General features: G+C 27.7%; 1 protein-coding gene across 8 annotated transcripts in view; it reads left to right on the top strand.

Moving 5' to 3' along the window:
- Positions 1 to 13,350, top strand: part of LOC136076723 (usherin-like) — a 765,758-nt gene that overhangs the window by 665,044 nt on the left and 87,364 nt on the right. For 2 of the 8 annotated variants that reach the window (XM_065790106.1, XM_065790103.1), the window contains exons 1-3: positions 7,810 to 8,233; positions 9,340 to 9,407; positions 9,861 to 9,904. The gene's annotated coding sequence lies outside the window, so the exon portion shown is untranslated. Of the gene's footprint in view, positions 1 to 5,489; positions 5,526 to 7,809; positions 8,234 to 9,339; positions 9,408 to 9,860; positions 9,905 to 10,076; positions 10,491 to 13,350 lie in introns of those variants that run through there. The other 6 variants (XM_065790109.1, XM_065790104.1, XM_065790105.1 and 3 more) reach the window with 5 other exon arrangements.

Here is a 13,350-nt window from a genome sequence, read left to right as displayed (position 1 = left end):
CATTTGAATGCATCATACTCGCAAACACATAATTTAAAGTTCTAACAACCATCGCACAGTTCTGCAAGCCAGAGATGTAACTTTAGATGCGGAGGTTTTAAATTTAAAAATTGATGACCTCTTATTATTAAGAAACAACTAGAACTAAATTTTAAATGAATGTAAACTTGTTGCCAAAAAAAGCGCCTAAAATATACATTAATAGGTCTTCAAAAAAATTGCATTTTAAACATTTTGTTTTTATAAATTTTTTTAAAAAAATACGTTTTTTGTTTATTTCCTCACTTAGATACAGTTTCAAATTTTTTTTTGAAATTGGTGATGATTACAGATTATTAAATTTTTTTTTCTTGCACTTGTTGAGCTCTTTTGTGTCAATTAGTGGAATAGATAATGAACCCTTGGACTAATAACGTTCTTTTTTTTTTTTGTTAGACTTGTTTTGAGCAAATTTAAGCGAATAAAACAAAACATTCTTATGATTAAATTTTAATTTACTTACTTAATTAATTCGCCTGTAAAAAAGAAACTCTTCATTAATTTATCATATAGCACTTGTTTTCAGAAATTTTCATAGCTTTTGGATCAACATTCCCGTAGCAACCGGGGGGGAGGAGGAGGCAGCAGCGGTATTTCTCCCCCCTCCCCCCAATAATTTTTCAAACAAATATTGAAGAAATTGATTAAAAAAATGACTAAAAAAAATAAAATGTCTCAAAACTTTTTCGGGGTAGTACTGCCTCTCCTCCCTGTTAGATTGATCAGTTCTCAGAATGAATCTCATTTAAAACATGTTGACGGACTCCTTTGCTGTTCAACTATAAAATATGTGGAAGAAGTTTGTTCTATTTTAGGGCCAGATGAAGTGTGTTTCATTAGCCAAGACGACAAGGCTAGAGTGCCTATTGGAATAACAGCAGCCAAAAAACAGGCGCCGTTGTTGATGCATTTGGAGTACCGGTTAACTCTCCCGGACCTCGACTGGGTCGTGGCTGCTAAACACAAGCTAATACCATCTGTATACGCTGGAATTACAATCAAAAAAGATAGTCTTGGAAAAACAGATGCTGTTACTTATTCTGGATCTACCTATATTGCTGTTCGATTAGGAAAACACGCATCCTCGACCGCATTCGCTCATGGATTAGACTTTCAGCGGCTCTTGGATATCAAAGATTCGAAATATTACCAGAGATCCTCAAACAAATATGGTAAAGCCTATTGTCGTGTTTAGCGTCGATGGAAGACCCAACGAAAATCCCTGATACCAAAAAGTAATTGAAATTGGGATTCACCATTTCTTGAAGAATAACCTTGACGCTCTTTTCATCATGACGAACGCTGCAGGCCGCAGTGCATTCAACAGAGCTGAGCAACGAATGGCACCTCTAAGTAAAAAATTATCTGGGCTGATTCTTCCGCACGAACATTACGGAACTCTTGATTCTCAAGGTAATTACATTGACAAAAGTTAATTTGTAAAAATATACATATAATTTTTAACCTATAACAACCAACATATCTTTTTAAATCAGGCAGGACAATAGATGAAAATTAAGAAAAACAGAACTTTGGCTTTGCTGGAAAGGCTTTGGCTGATATTTGGTCTGATCTACAAATTGACGAATATCCAACCATTACAGAGTATATTGATCCAGACAAATCAGAACTAGAGTCAAGAAGCCTTTTGTTACAAGATTAACGTTGGATTGCCGATCATCTTTGTATAAGTCAATATTTTATTCAAATTGTGAAATATGAAAATCGTTCTCGTTGTCGGACTATTAGAAGCTCTTACTTTACTCTAATTAGAGCAAGATTTCTTCCGCCACCTGTCCCTGTCAACCAAACGAGAGACGGGCTTAAAGCAGTAGATGTCTCAGAAGGAGCAAAAGAATTGTTTCCATCATCCGTCTTTATGCTCATCGCATCAAACATTGAAAGTATTCTTCCTCGTACTGCCAAGGATTTCCAATTTTGCCTGTTATTGCGTTTTGTCCATCAATTCAGTCTAGCCTAGCTGATAGAATCTGTAAAAAGTGCAATATCTACTTTGCTTTTCAAGCTATGTTGAAAAAGCACGCTTCTATCCATTCTTCTGCTTTAACACTCCCTTTAATCAAAAGGGTCCAACCTGTTCTGCCAAGCGTCAAGCAGTCATCGCCTTACAGAAGAGTTCGGAAACTGCTGAATGGTTAGATGAAAATGAAGTTGACGCAACGAATTTGATTGTACCTCAAGAATACGATATCCTTTTAGAGCGCGGAGAGCATTCCCTACCGATTGTTTCAATCGATGATCACTTCAACAACCCATGGGAATATTATGTTAAAGATATATAATACTATTTGCTTAGTTGATTATTTAATGAGATATTGACTATTATATAATATAATTTGATGAGATCTACTATTATATAAATGTATAATTAAGTCAGAAAAAAAATCAATGGTTTTTAAGCATTTTTATTGTATTTTAGGGTGAGAGTACACAAAAACTGACATCATATATAACGGGGGGTTGGCCAAAAATTGACAGTTTGACAAAGGGGGGAGGAGAAGTCGAAAAATTGAGAAAAAACTCTGACATCATTTATGGATGACCCATAAGTATGCAGACACATCCAATTTGATTGAAACTTTCCATATATAGTAAAAATAGGATGATGAATCGAATGGAAAGTGAAACATTTTTTAAATTTATACATAAATTTTTAGTTCTTAACATTTGAATACTTTTGAGTCGATTTATTGGGGAAAAAAGCTTTTTTAAAAAATGTTCCCTCTCTTAAAAGGCAAGTATAGCCTTTTCACTTTTTAAACCAAGTATTTATTTATGTTTTTCTATAAATATGATACATAGGATTTTTATTTACAAATTATGTATATATTATAAGGTTTATTTTACGCTTACTTAATGACGTTATTTGTTTTGATTTTTCGCAAAAATCCAAACAAACGAAAGTATTTTTCGTTAATTTTAACATGATTTTAAATGATTTAAAGTTTGATTCTTTATACTAAATTAGCTAGACAAATAGGAAAATTTATTTTATTAACATAATACATAACGGCTTTAAATAATATAAATCTTGCTTTTGTTTAATCCATCCTTTTACCTGATTTCAAAATTTTTTCAAACATTATTTTGACAAAAATATTGTCAAAATAAATAAAAATTCTTATAACAAGTTTATATTTATCAAAATTTTTGTGAAAATATTGTTTTGAAATTTTTTGAATAACATGTGAATAACACTTATTCACGTTTAGTAAATGGTTTACATTCTTATTCTGAAAATGAAATAGAAAGTGAAATTTTTAAAATTTGGATAAAATAGAAATTAAAAATTTAATTACTTCAAAGGAATTCTTGCTAGATTTTTCATCAAAGAAAGTTTGGTCAAAAACTACAATCTAGCTATTCTAATTATAGACTGGCCTTTCTTAAACTATTTTTTTCAAAACAAAAAATTAAAAAATTTTCAATGAAAGTTTGCAAGTATGGAAAAATGTAAGAATTTTCACAAGTGTTCATACAATTTTTACTTATTAAGGAATACTTCTCCATTTTTTGATACAATGTATGTATGAATTAGTTCATGCCTTATTACAATTTCATTTTAGACAAGTTACCAGACTATGCCAACAGTTCACAACAGTGTACCATACCCCAATTTCCAAAACCAAATAACATTGGTGGGTAGTTTTTTTATAAAGTTTATTCTCGAATATTTAATTTAATTGCTGAAAGTAATGTATTTCTGATAATCTATGTTTTAGTAATCTTTTGTTTTAGGTAAAAAACGGCCGGAATTTCATGTAGCACTCTTCTAAAAAAATCTTTGGCTGCTGAACTTTTTAGTGAAAGGAACCTTTTATCAAAAGCTTAAGTGAGAGAGGCTATGTTGAATAGTACAAAAAATGTTCTTCATACAGATGGCGCAAAGTATAATTTTAGGGAGGTTGGTAGTTTTCAAGTCACAATATCATCAAGAAGCTACATGTTTGGGATAGAAGATATGTTCTAGGGAGAGGCACAATCTTATTTTGGAGAGCTAAAAAATTTACTCACTGATATGTCTCAAATATTTTCTGCTGAAAAGGAAAACTATGAGGATGATCTTAGGAAACTTATTTCTTTATTCAAATCTTTGATGACAGATTGCACTATAGTTAATTCAAGTTTTTTAAGTTAATTTCAACATTGGAGAAAAGCAATTTTGCCTTTTGTTATTGAAAACTATGATCAGCTTTCTTTAAATGAAAAATTTCTCAAATGCATCATGTTTTTGTGGCTTACACGTTATCCACAATCTAGGAATATACGCAGAAAAAGCAATCATAAAATGGAAAAAAGTGGCTGAGCAGGAAGGTAGTATTCATGCTGGTTTTAAAAATGCGCAAAACTCTCGCAATTTTGATATTTTGTATGAACTTTCAAAATATACAGCCTATAGACATGGTGATCAGCAGAATGGAAAAGCTGATGAATGGAAAGCATTTTTGCATAAAAGGTTTTCCAAAAATTTTATGGTTTCATTTCTGCATCATCGCTTAAACATTATACTTGTACTTGGTGGAGCAACATATTTTCATAAACATCACCTTAAAGAATTTGTTTTCAATCTTGATGGTTCAAATTTCCTTCATGAGTCAATTAGGCACGATATTGACAACATTATTTTTCATGCTTCAACTTGAGCTCTGGGAATTTTTAGTAAACTAATATCAGGACTTCTTTTTTCGTATTATTGAAGAGGAGGGTCATATTATTTCTTTGAATACCGTTTGGTCATAAATGTTCAATTATTTTGTTTGTTGTTCTTCAGATGTTTTTGATGTCCAGAGCAGTGGAATTTGCCTTGCCCCCTTTATCTAATACTATGTAGAACCTTTCTGTCGCAGCAGTTAGCAAGTCAGCTCTAAAACAAGATGATTGAAGTCCATATGTTTCTTATGTCATCTGCAAATAGAGCAACCTTTGAGCTTTTCAGGATGATCATTAATTTTGGTTAAAAGTTAACCCGTCACTTAGTGACACTAGTGTGAATTTGGAGCGTTTAGTGCCACAGTGTCTGTGTGTTTTGTAATTGTGATGTTATTGTTGTGATGTTTTGTATAGATAGACAACTTGGCTTACCTTCTCGCTGGTGTCTATTGTTAAAAATGATTGTTTGATTGTTTCGTTACTGAAACTTGCTACTTCTAATCATTCACTAAAAGCCAAGAAAGAAGTTTTATAATAAAATTATTTTTTTATGTTATTTTAATTTTTTATGTTATTATACTAATTACCTGCATATATATATATATATATATATATATATATATATATATATATATATATATATATATATATATATATATATATATATATATACCTTTTTAAAATTTAATTCTTTATAATATTTTTGTAAACGAGTTAAAAAAATATTTTAAACACATTGTGTATTTTTGTTTACAATAATAATTTTTTTACATTTTTAGGTAGAGTATCTGCTGTTATACCTGCCTATTGCTGTTGTAAGTACTCAAAATATCAGAAAGTTCATTAGCTGTTATTTTCATTGAAAATTAAATTTTAACTTTATTGAAAAATCTTCTGTCTTGCAAATAGGTCATTCTGTAAAATTCCGATAGATTTCAATACCGTTACACAGTAATTTACTGTCTGGTCAGTAAATTATACAATAATTTCAAAATGAAGTACTATTTCGATTCTATGATTCCTTTATACATACTTGTATGGTGTAGTTATAATATAACCCTAAATTTTTCTTTCCGAAAATAAGTAAATAAGTGAAAACCATCAGTCTGTAAAATAGGTGATTCTGGATAATTTCGTCAGATTAAAAAAAAAATTTGATCATTATAAAAAATTTCTAGTCAAATTTAATAATGGTTCAAAAATATCAAATATATTCAAAGATATGCCAAATTGGTATGTGCAGCCCTTTTGTAGTAATTTACTAACCGGTCTGTAAGTTATACAATAATTTCAAAACGATGTAATATTTGGATTCCATGATTCCTTAATGCATATTTGTATGGCGTAATTATAATATAACCCCAAATATTATTTTCAAAAACTAAGTAAATAAGTGAAAACTCTCAGTCTGTAAAATAGATGGTTCTGGTAAATCTTGTCTGATTAACAAAAAAATTTTGTGGTATTTTATTTTCTTATATGTGTTGGATCACTATGGAAAATTTCAAGTCGAATGTAATAATGGTTCAAAAGTTATTCTAAAGTCAATATGACACCAAAACTAAATAAGTTAAAACCCACAGTCTGTAAAATAGACGATTCTGGACAATCCAGACAGAATTAAATAAAAATATTTTGGTATTTTATTTTCTTAAAGTTGGTGAATCAATATGAAAAATTTTAAATCAAATGTATTAATGGCTCAAGAATTATTCAAGGGTCCATATGGCACCAAAACTAAGTAAATAAGTTAAAACCCTCAGTCTGTAAAATAGACAAATCTGGGCAATCCTGACAATTTTTTTTTTTTTGTATATTATTAACTAATGGTTGTTCAATCAATATGGAAAATTTTAAGTCAAATGTAATAACGGTTCAAAAGTTATTAAAAAGTCAATATGATCCAAAAATACCCTCTTTTTTAATGCCATTACACTGCAAATTTTCCATACTTAAGCCCTACCTTTCATCAAAAAATCATCAATTTTTGCACTACAAAAAATTCAATAACTTTGGATCCACTTAACTTTAAAGGCCAAATGATCCCTCATTTTTTAAGTCAAGTCAAGCTCTATACAATGATATAAATTATATATGCTTATTTGAATTTAAAAAAATTGTCTAGAATGGCTATCGCTCATTAATATCGCTCATATAAATATATATATATATACATATATATATATATATATATATATATATATATATATATATATATATATATATATATATATATATATATATATATATATATAATTTAGTTTTTTTAAAGTATTTAGTATAAATTCCAAGTGTTCAAGCTGTTGTTTGGTGTCATAATTAACAATTGTAAAAAATGTAGCAATTTTAAAAATATGTTTGTTATGAAGTTGTTTTCTTTTTTTCCCCTTAATTGTAGAGATGATTTCAAAAGTTTATATTTAAATGTTAATGGTTTCTTTGTTAATATATTTAATTAAGTTATTACTCATGAAATAAAATATTTTAAAAACTTCTTTTTGAATTTTAAAAGAAAAATTTTAAAAGAAATTTGATAAAAGCTTTGAAACATCTTTTTTTATCATTCTTTTGGTTTTTTTTTTTAATAATTAATTATAAATAAAAATTCCATCAATAATTTAAAAAAATTTCTGTTTATTAATTTTAAGAAAGTATTCTGAATGTAAATATTTGTTTAATTATGAATTTTTATTGCCTAATTTATTTTATTAAAGAGGTTGTTACTCAACATGTATTTATTTTTACTGTAAAATGTTAAGTATTAATAAATATTTAATACAAATTATTTTTATAATTAATAAATGCAGTATATATATATATATATATATATATATATATATATATATATATATATATATATATATATATATATATATATATATATATATAAATATATATATATATATATATATATATATATATATATATATATATATATATATATATATATATATATATATATATATATATATATATATACATATATAGTTGTAAATATAATAATAACTTTATATAACATGTAATTATATTAATAACGTTATAATTAACATTTATAAAATGTACTTTTAATAAAGAATATATCTTTTCAGAGAATTTATATGTTTTATAATGTCTTTTTTTATAAAGATATGGCATCAAATGGAGCTATACACAGAACAATTGATATGTCAAATGCATCATGTATTGAATTAGCTCTGCAAGGTGAACAGTATTGTAAAAATGGAGACTGCAGAGATGATGTTGAGTACTTTGTAGCAGCAATTAAGTTGGGACTGAAGATCTAAAATCGTTATGTTCTGTTTATAGCCAATTAGGAAATGCATATTTTTATTTACAAAAATATGAGAAAGCTCTTGAATATTCCAAACATGATCTTACATTAGCAAGGACTTTAGGTGACGGAGTTGGTGAAGCAAAAGCCAGTGGAAATTTAGGAAATACTTTAAAAGTACAGGGAAAGTTTGATGAAGCTGTTTTATATTGTACAAGACATTTAGATACCGCAAGAGAACTCAAAGATAAAGTATGTGTTATTTTCTTTACATCATTCAAGTTTACATCATTGTCATGGGTTATTTCTTAAAATGAATTTTCTTGCAATAAAAAAACGACTTTATACAATTTTAAAATTTGAACAGTACAAAAACTTTTTTTACAATTATCTATTTTTTTTTTAATTATTACAAAAATCTGATATAACTTTTAGTTTTCTACCTTTTTTTAGTTCTACTTAAAATAAAATTTCAATATTTTTGTTAGGAAAATTTTATAAATGAAAATATCAAGGTCTAATTATCCAAAGTTTTTTGTGTTATGTTTATTGTTGTTATGTATCCTCATCATGCTAATCATAACAATAATAAACCAGATTATCAGATCTAACCAAAGTTAAGTAAGAAGGTAATGGCTGAACTACTCTGTTATGTTTCTTTAAAAACAAAATGTTAGGTACCAAATACATATAGCATATAGTTCTAAATAGTAACATGTTAAATGCATCAGAATTATTTATAAAAAGAATCAATTATGGGCAGTAAGCAAAGCTTCTGTGATAAAAATTTATATATTTTTTTATTTGTAGCATCTAATATCATAAAAAGCAAAAAATATTGTTTTATGTTAAAAATACACATTCTAGATTATTGTGGTGATAATTCATTATTATATATTTTTAATTTTTTCATCTTATATTGTTTGCAATTATAAATATTATATTTTTTCAATAGTACCGTCGCTAATTAGGCTAGAGCTGACGCCTAACCTTAGACCTCTGTGTTTTTAACCAGAGCTCTAACCACTGTGCCACGGCTACTTAGTATAAATATATTTTTAATATATTTTTGATATTTTTATGGATTGTAATTTTAATTTATTTTTTATAGCCTCACACAAATACTATATACAGCTTGTACAGTCAGAGAAATAAGTATTCAAACAAAAAATTTGATTGTGAAAAATAAACATTGTTTAAATATAAAAATATAATTACTTGGAGGAATGTATAATATTCAAAATTTTGTTTGGATAATTATTAAACGTTAAAAAAATGCATTTACTTATACATCGTTACATTTAATTATTATTTAATTATTAAATCGTTAATTAAATTATTGTAATTTTTTTTTTTAGTTTATTGAATTCATGGTTAAATTTCAAGGTTGACTTTTATGCTTGAACTTTGAAATAAAGTATTCACAGTAAGCAATCTATTTTTATTGCCTTAAATTTTTTTAAAATTAAAAAAAAAAAATCTCTTAAAGGTTATTGAATTTTTAGAAAACAACAGACTAGATGGTGACAATTTTTTTTCCTGACTTAAATCCAGTTTTTTCAGAAAAAAATTTAAAGGAAAAAATGTGCCATTCTTAGTTAATGTAATGACACTCTTATGCATGTTCTACCTAGATAGAAAGTCTATCTATATAATGAAGCCCTCATAGCTACCTACTTCATACCTACCTCATACCTACTTCAGAATATTGTTATAGTGCTTAGCTAAATAATATATATGTAGAAATTCTCGGGTTAAGATTGATAAACGTTTTCATAGTTGTTTTAAAAAATTACTTGTGAATGCGTTGTTACTGCATCAAACAAAGTGTTAAACCTATTTTAATAGTAAAACCGTATTAAAATTTTTTTTTTAATAGGTCATTCTACAGAGTGCCAGATCAGGAAATTAGGAAAAAATCAGGTAGTTTAGATGTCTGCAAAAAAGGTATAATCAAGTAATTTGAGTTGAGCTTTGGAAAAATCACTGAGAAATTAGGGATAATAGCTTTTAATCAAACTTATGTAAATTGTTTATTGTATACTTAATGTAAAATTTCATTTGGAAGATAATTTTATGAACTTCTCTTGATACTTTAAACGTGTTTATATTTATATATTTATATATTTTGTTTATATTTTTGAAATTAAAATTTTTTTGCTATTTACTTTAGCTCAAAAAACAAGAAAAAAAATTTGGGTGAAAATATAAATAAAAAATTTAATAGCCTCTCATTCATGCAAGAAAATATAAAACGTCACAGCGTGACCAATATTTTTTTCATTGTTTTTTAGTTTTTAGATCAACACCGTGATTCAGCTAATATAGATGAACTGAATTATTAACTTGGCATTAAACAAAAAGTTTAGACATTACTCTTACAAGTTTTATAGCTAAATTACATTTTTCAAATTAAATTTCAAACAGGCGCACCTTTAATTAACTAGTGGTAAATGTCACAGTGTGACATCACAGCGTGATCAAACACATTTGGATAATTATAAACCAGGTAAATGGGCTGTTTTTAATAAATTTAAAACTTAGTAGAGAGGTATTAGACAAATATATAATTACATCTTCATAAAAATAGTACTTACATAGTAATCTTGAGAACATGCCCATACTATATCAGTGTCAAATTGCGTCCATATTGTATTGCTGTAATATAAACAACGTTTTAAAGTTTTTTGGTGATTTTATCTGAAGACGTTTCACTAAATACTTGGCACTTTAATAGGGTTGCATTTCTATTTTCCCATTATTGTTGTTAATTAGGTTCGCTTCAAATATTCCTGGTTTTGCTGGTGCTTTTGTAAATAACTCATCAATTTTAAATTTTTTTATTGTATTTATAATATCTTCCCAAGAAACAAAATAGATATTGAAATTAGTCTCGTTTTTAACAGCTTTATGAAAAGTTATGGCATGAGTTAGTTATAAATTTTCTCTGGATTATTTTTTGCGTTGCTATTCTTTTAATGGTCCCACCAATAGCATGTACCAATCCTTTCCCATGTGAAGTAGCAAAAAAGTTCCAGAATAATTTTAAATGATGCTGTTCTTTTAAACAGGGTATTGCTGATGCAATGTAACGATTTTTAAATTGATTACCCGGCCCGTCTGACTAAATCTGTAGTATTTCAACACTTGATTTAATATGGTTAGATAATAAATTATGAACAAATACAAGAATAGATTTTTTTGAATGGCTTAAATCATCTGAAACTATGACAGATGACGAGAATGAATTTTGGTACTAAAATACAGCAGTAAACACAGTAACTTGCTTCTTGTACCAATGTGCTGACTGCACTTCATCTTACCACAAAGTTGAAAAATTTTTAGCAAAATTCACTTGAAGGGCGGCTGTGTCTGGATTACTTTGAAGTTAGATCTTATGATCACGATGTCTTTGATTGTTTCTGTTAAATAAAATAATGCCAAAGAAATGAAGTTTAAGATTTTGAAAAGGTGCTGTAAAGATAATTAACTCTTCCTTTTTTTAAAATCTTTTTAATATATTCTTTTCCATTACCATCTGCAACTTTTTCCCATTGGTACCATGTAATGCATTTATTCTTGTCAATTTCATTCAAAGCATATAGATTATGAAACTTTGCAGCATCTTTTCATGTTGTACACATATTTTTATAACAAATGTCTTTTTCACTATCACATACAATGCTAAGAGGAAATTCATGTGAATACAATAGAAAATTTGAATTAAACTTGTGCAAGGCTTCAAGGATAAGAATTATATTTTGATGTCGTTGACAACAACAAACGTTTCTTGACATTGAACTAGACAAAAGCACATGCGGTGGGCGTAAACTAGCAAACTTTGATTTTCCAACTGATTCTTCAGGATAATTACCTTTAAAAACATAAGCAAAGCTTCATTAACATTCATATACAAATGACGTTTTTGCAGTTTTTTTCTTGTTCTTTAATCTCACCACAATGGTGTCTCTTTTACCGGGTGCTTGACGGGATATATCATCACGCTGGTAAAAATCAAGAACCAATTTTACAGTTAAAGCATCTAAAACATTTTCACTAAGTATTTTTTCTGGACTAGGGGTTTCATTCATTTTTGTTAAAAGTTTTTGTACAACTTTAGCCGTCTTTCTGGGTGATTTTGGTAGTGCTGATTCTACTCTCTTAACAGCTTTTCCAAGAGTTCTTGCAGATTGATAAGAGGGTGATGTAACAGCTACAGATTTTGATTCTGCTATTTTTTGTCTGCTCTTTCTTTTTCAATGCCTTTCTTTTTCTTGTTGAGCCTCCAATTTAGCAAAACGTCTTTCTTTTCTCCTTTTTGATTCTTTTTCTTTAAATACTTTTTCACCAAATTTTTCTAACTGCCTTTCACGATATTTTCTTTGACGCTCAACATGAGTAAGTTAAGCCCTTGAAAGATTAAAAAAAAGCACAATAGTTATGGAGATGTACGTATAAAACTATTGGTACCCTAATTGTCACAGCGTGATAATAGTGGTAATAACATTTGATTAAAATAAATGGTTTTCTGAATTCGTCTGGAAATAAGTATTTATTTTTATCATAAGTAGCAATGGTTAGTGCAGCTAAAAACCTGATTGCAATGAGCAAGACAGTTTTTGAATTTTTTATAGGTTCAATTGAACTTTGGCAATTAAAAATGATTTAAGTTATCGCAAAAATGCCTAATTTTTACCTTCTGTTTCAGCCCATATAATTTTTTATGATAGGGGCATACTATAACAAACTATATATTTTCTGAAAGAGGAGAAGTAGAGCTTTCTACTGATATATAGTATTACGTATATTGGCTTTTTTTAATTTTTTCATTTTATGTGAGACGGTTGTGGAATTGCTCTATAGTGTTGTTTGGCAACTGTTTTACGACATATTTGGCCATCGACTTATGAACAATGCCCAGGAAAAGTGCAATTTTTTCCCCCACTGGGTTTAAAAATAAAAGGAAGAAAAAAACAATTTTGCTTTTATTAAATAAATGATAACTATGAAAATGTTATCTCAAAATATACTATGTAAATATGTAAAATATACAACATGGGTTGTTGTTGTCATTATTAAAATTATGCTTATTCGTCATTTTTGTGGTTATTTGAGTAGACAATAAATCAACTTTGACATATATTATCCTAATAAAAGTTTTAAAGATTTTGCTAAAATTTTGAACCTAAATAAATTTTTGCTTGAGGAATTCAAAAACAAAACTCTAAAAGTACACTACTCTTGATAGCCTCAAGAAATAGCTCATTTATCCAACTTTATTAAAAATTATTGACTTGTAAATTGTAAAGATCTAAAATTGTATTGTAAATTGTAAATTGTAAAGTAATTTGTAAATTGTAAAGTAATTT

Source organism: Hydra vulgaris, chromosome 02, assembly GCF_038396675.1.
Source record: "Hydra vulgaris chromosome 02, alternate assembly HydraT2T_AEP".
In the NCBI taxonomy this organism is placed as follows: Eukaryota; Metazoa; Cnidaria; class Hydrozoa; order Anthoathecata; family Hydridae; genus Hydra; species Hydra vulgaris.
Note: the sequence above shows the minus strand (reverse complement) of the source record. Positions and strands in the feature narration are given on the sequence as shown.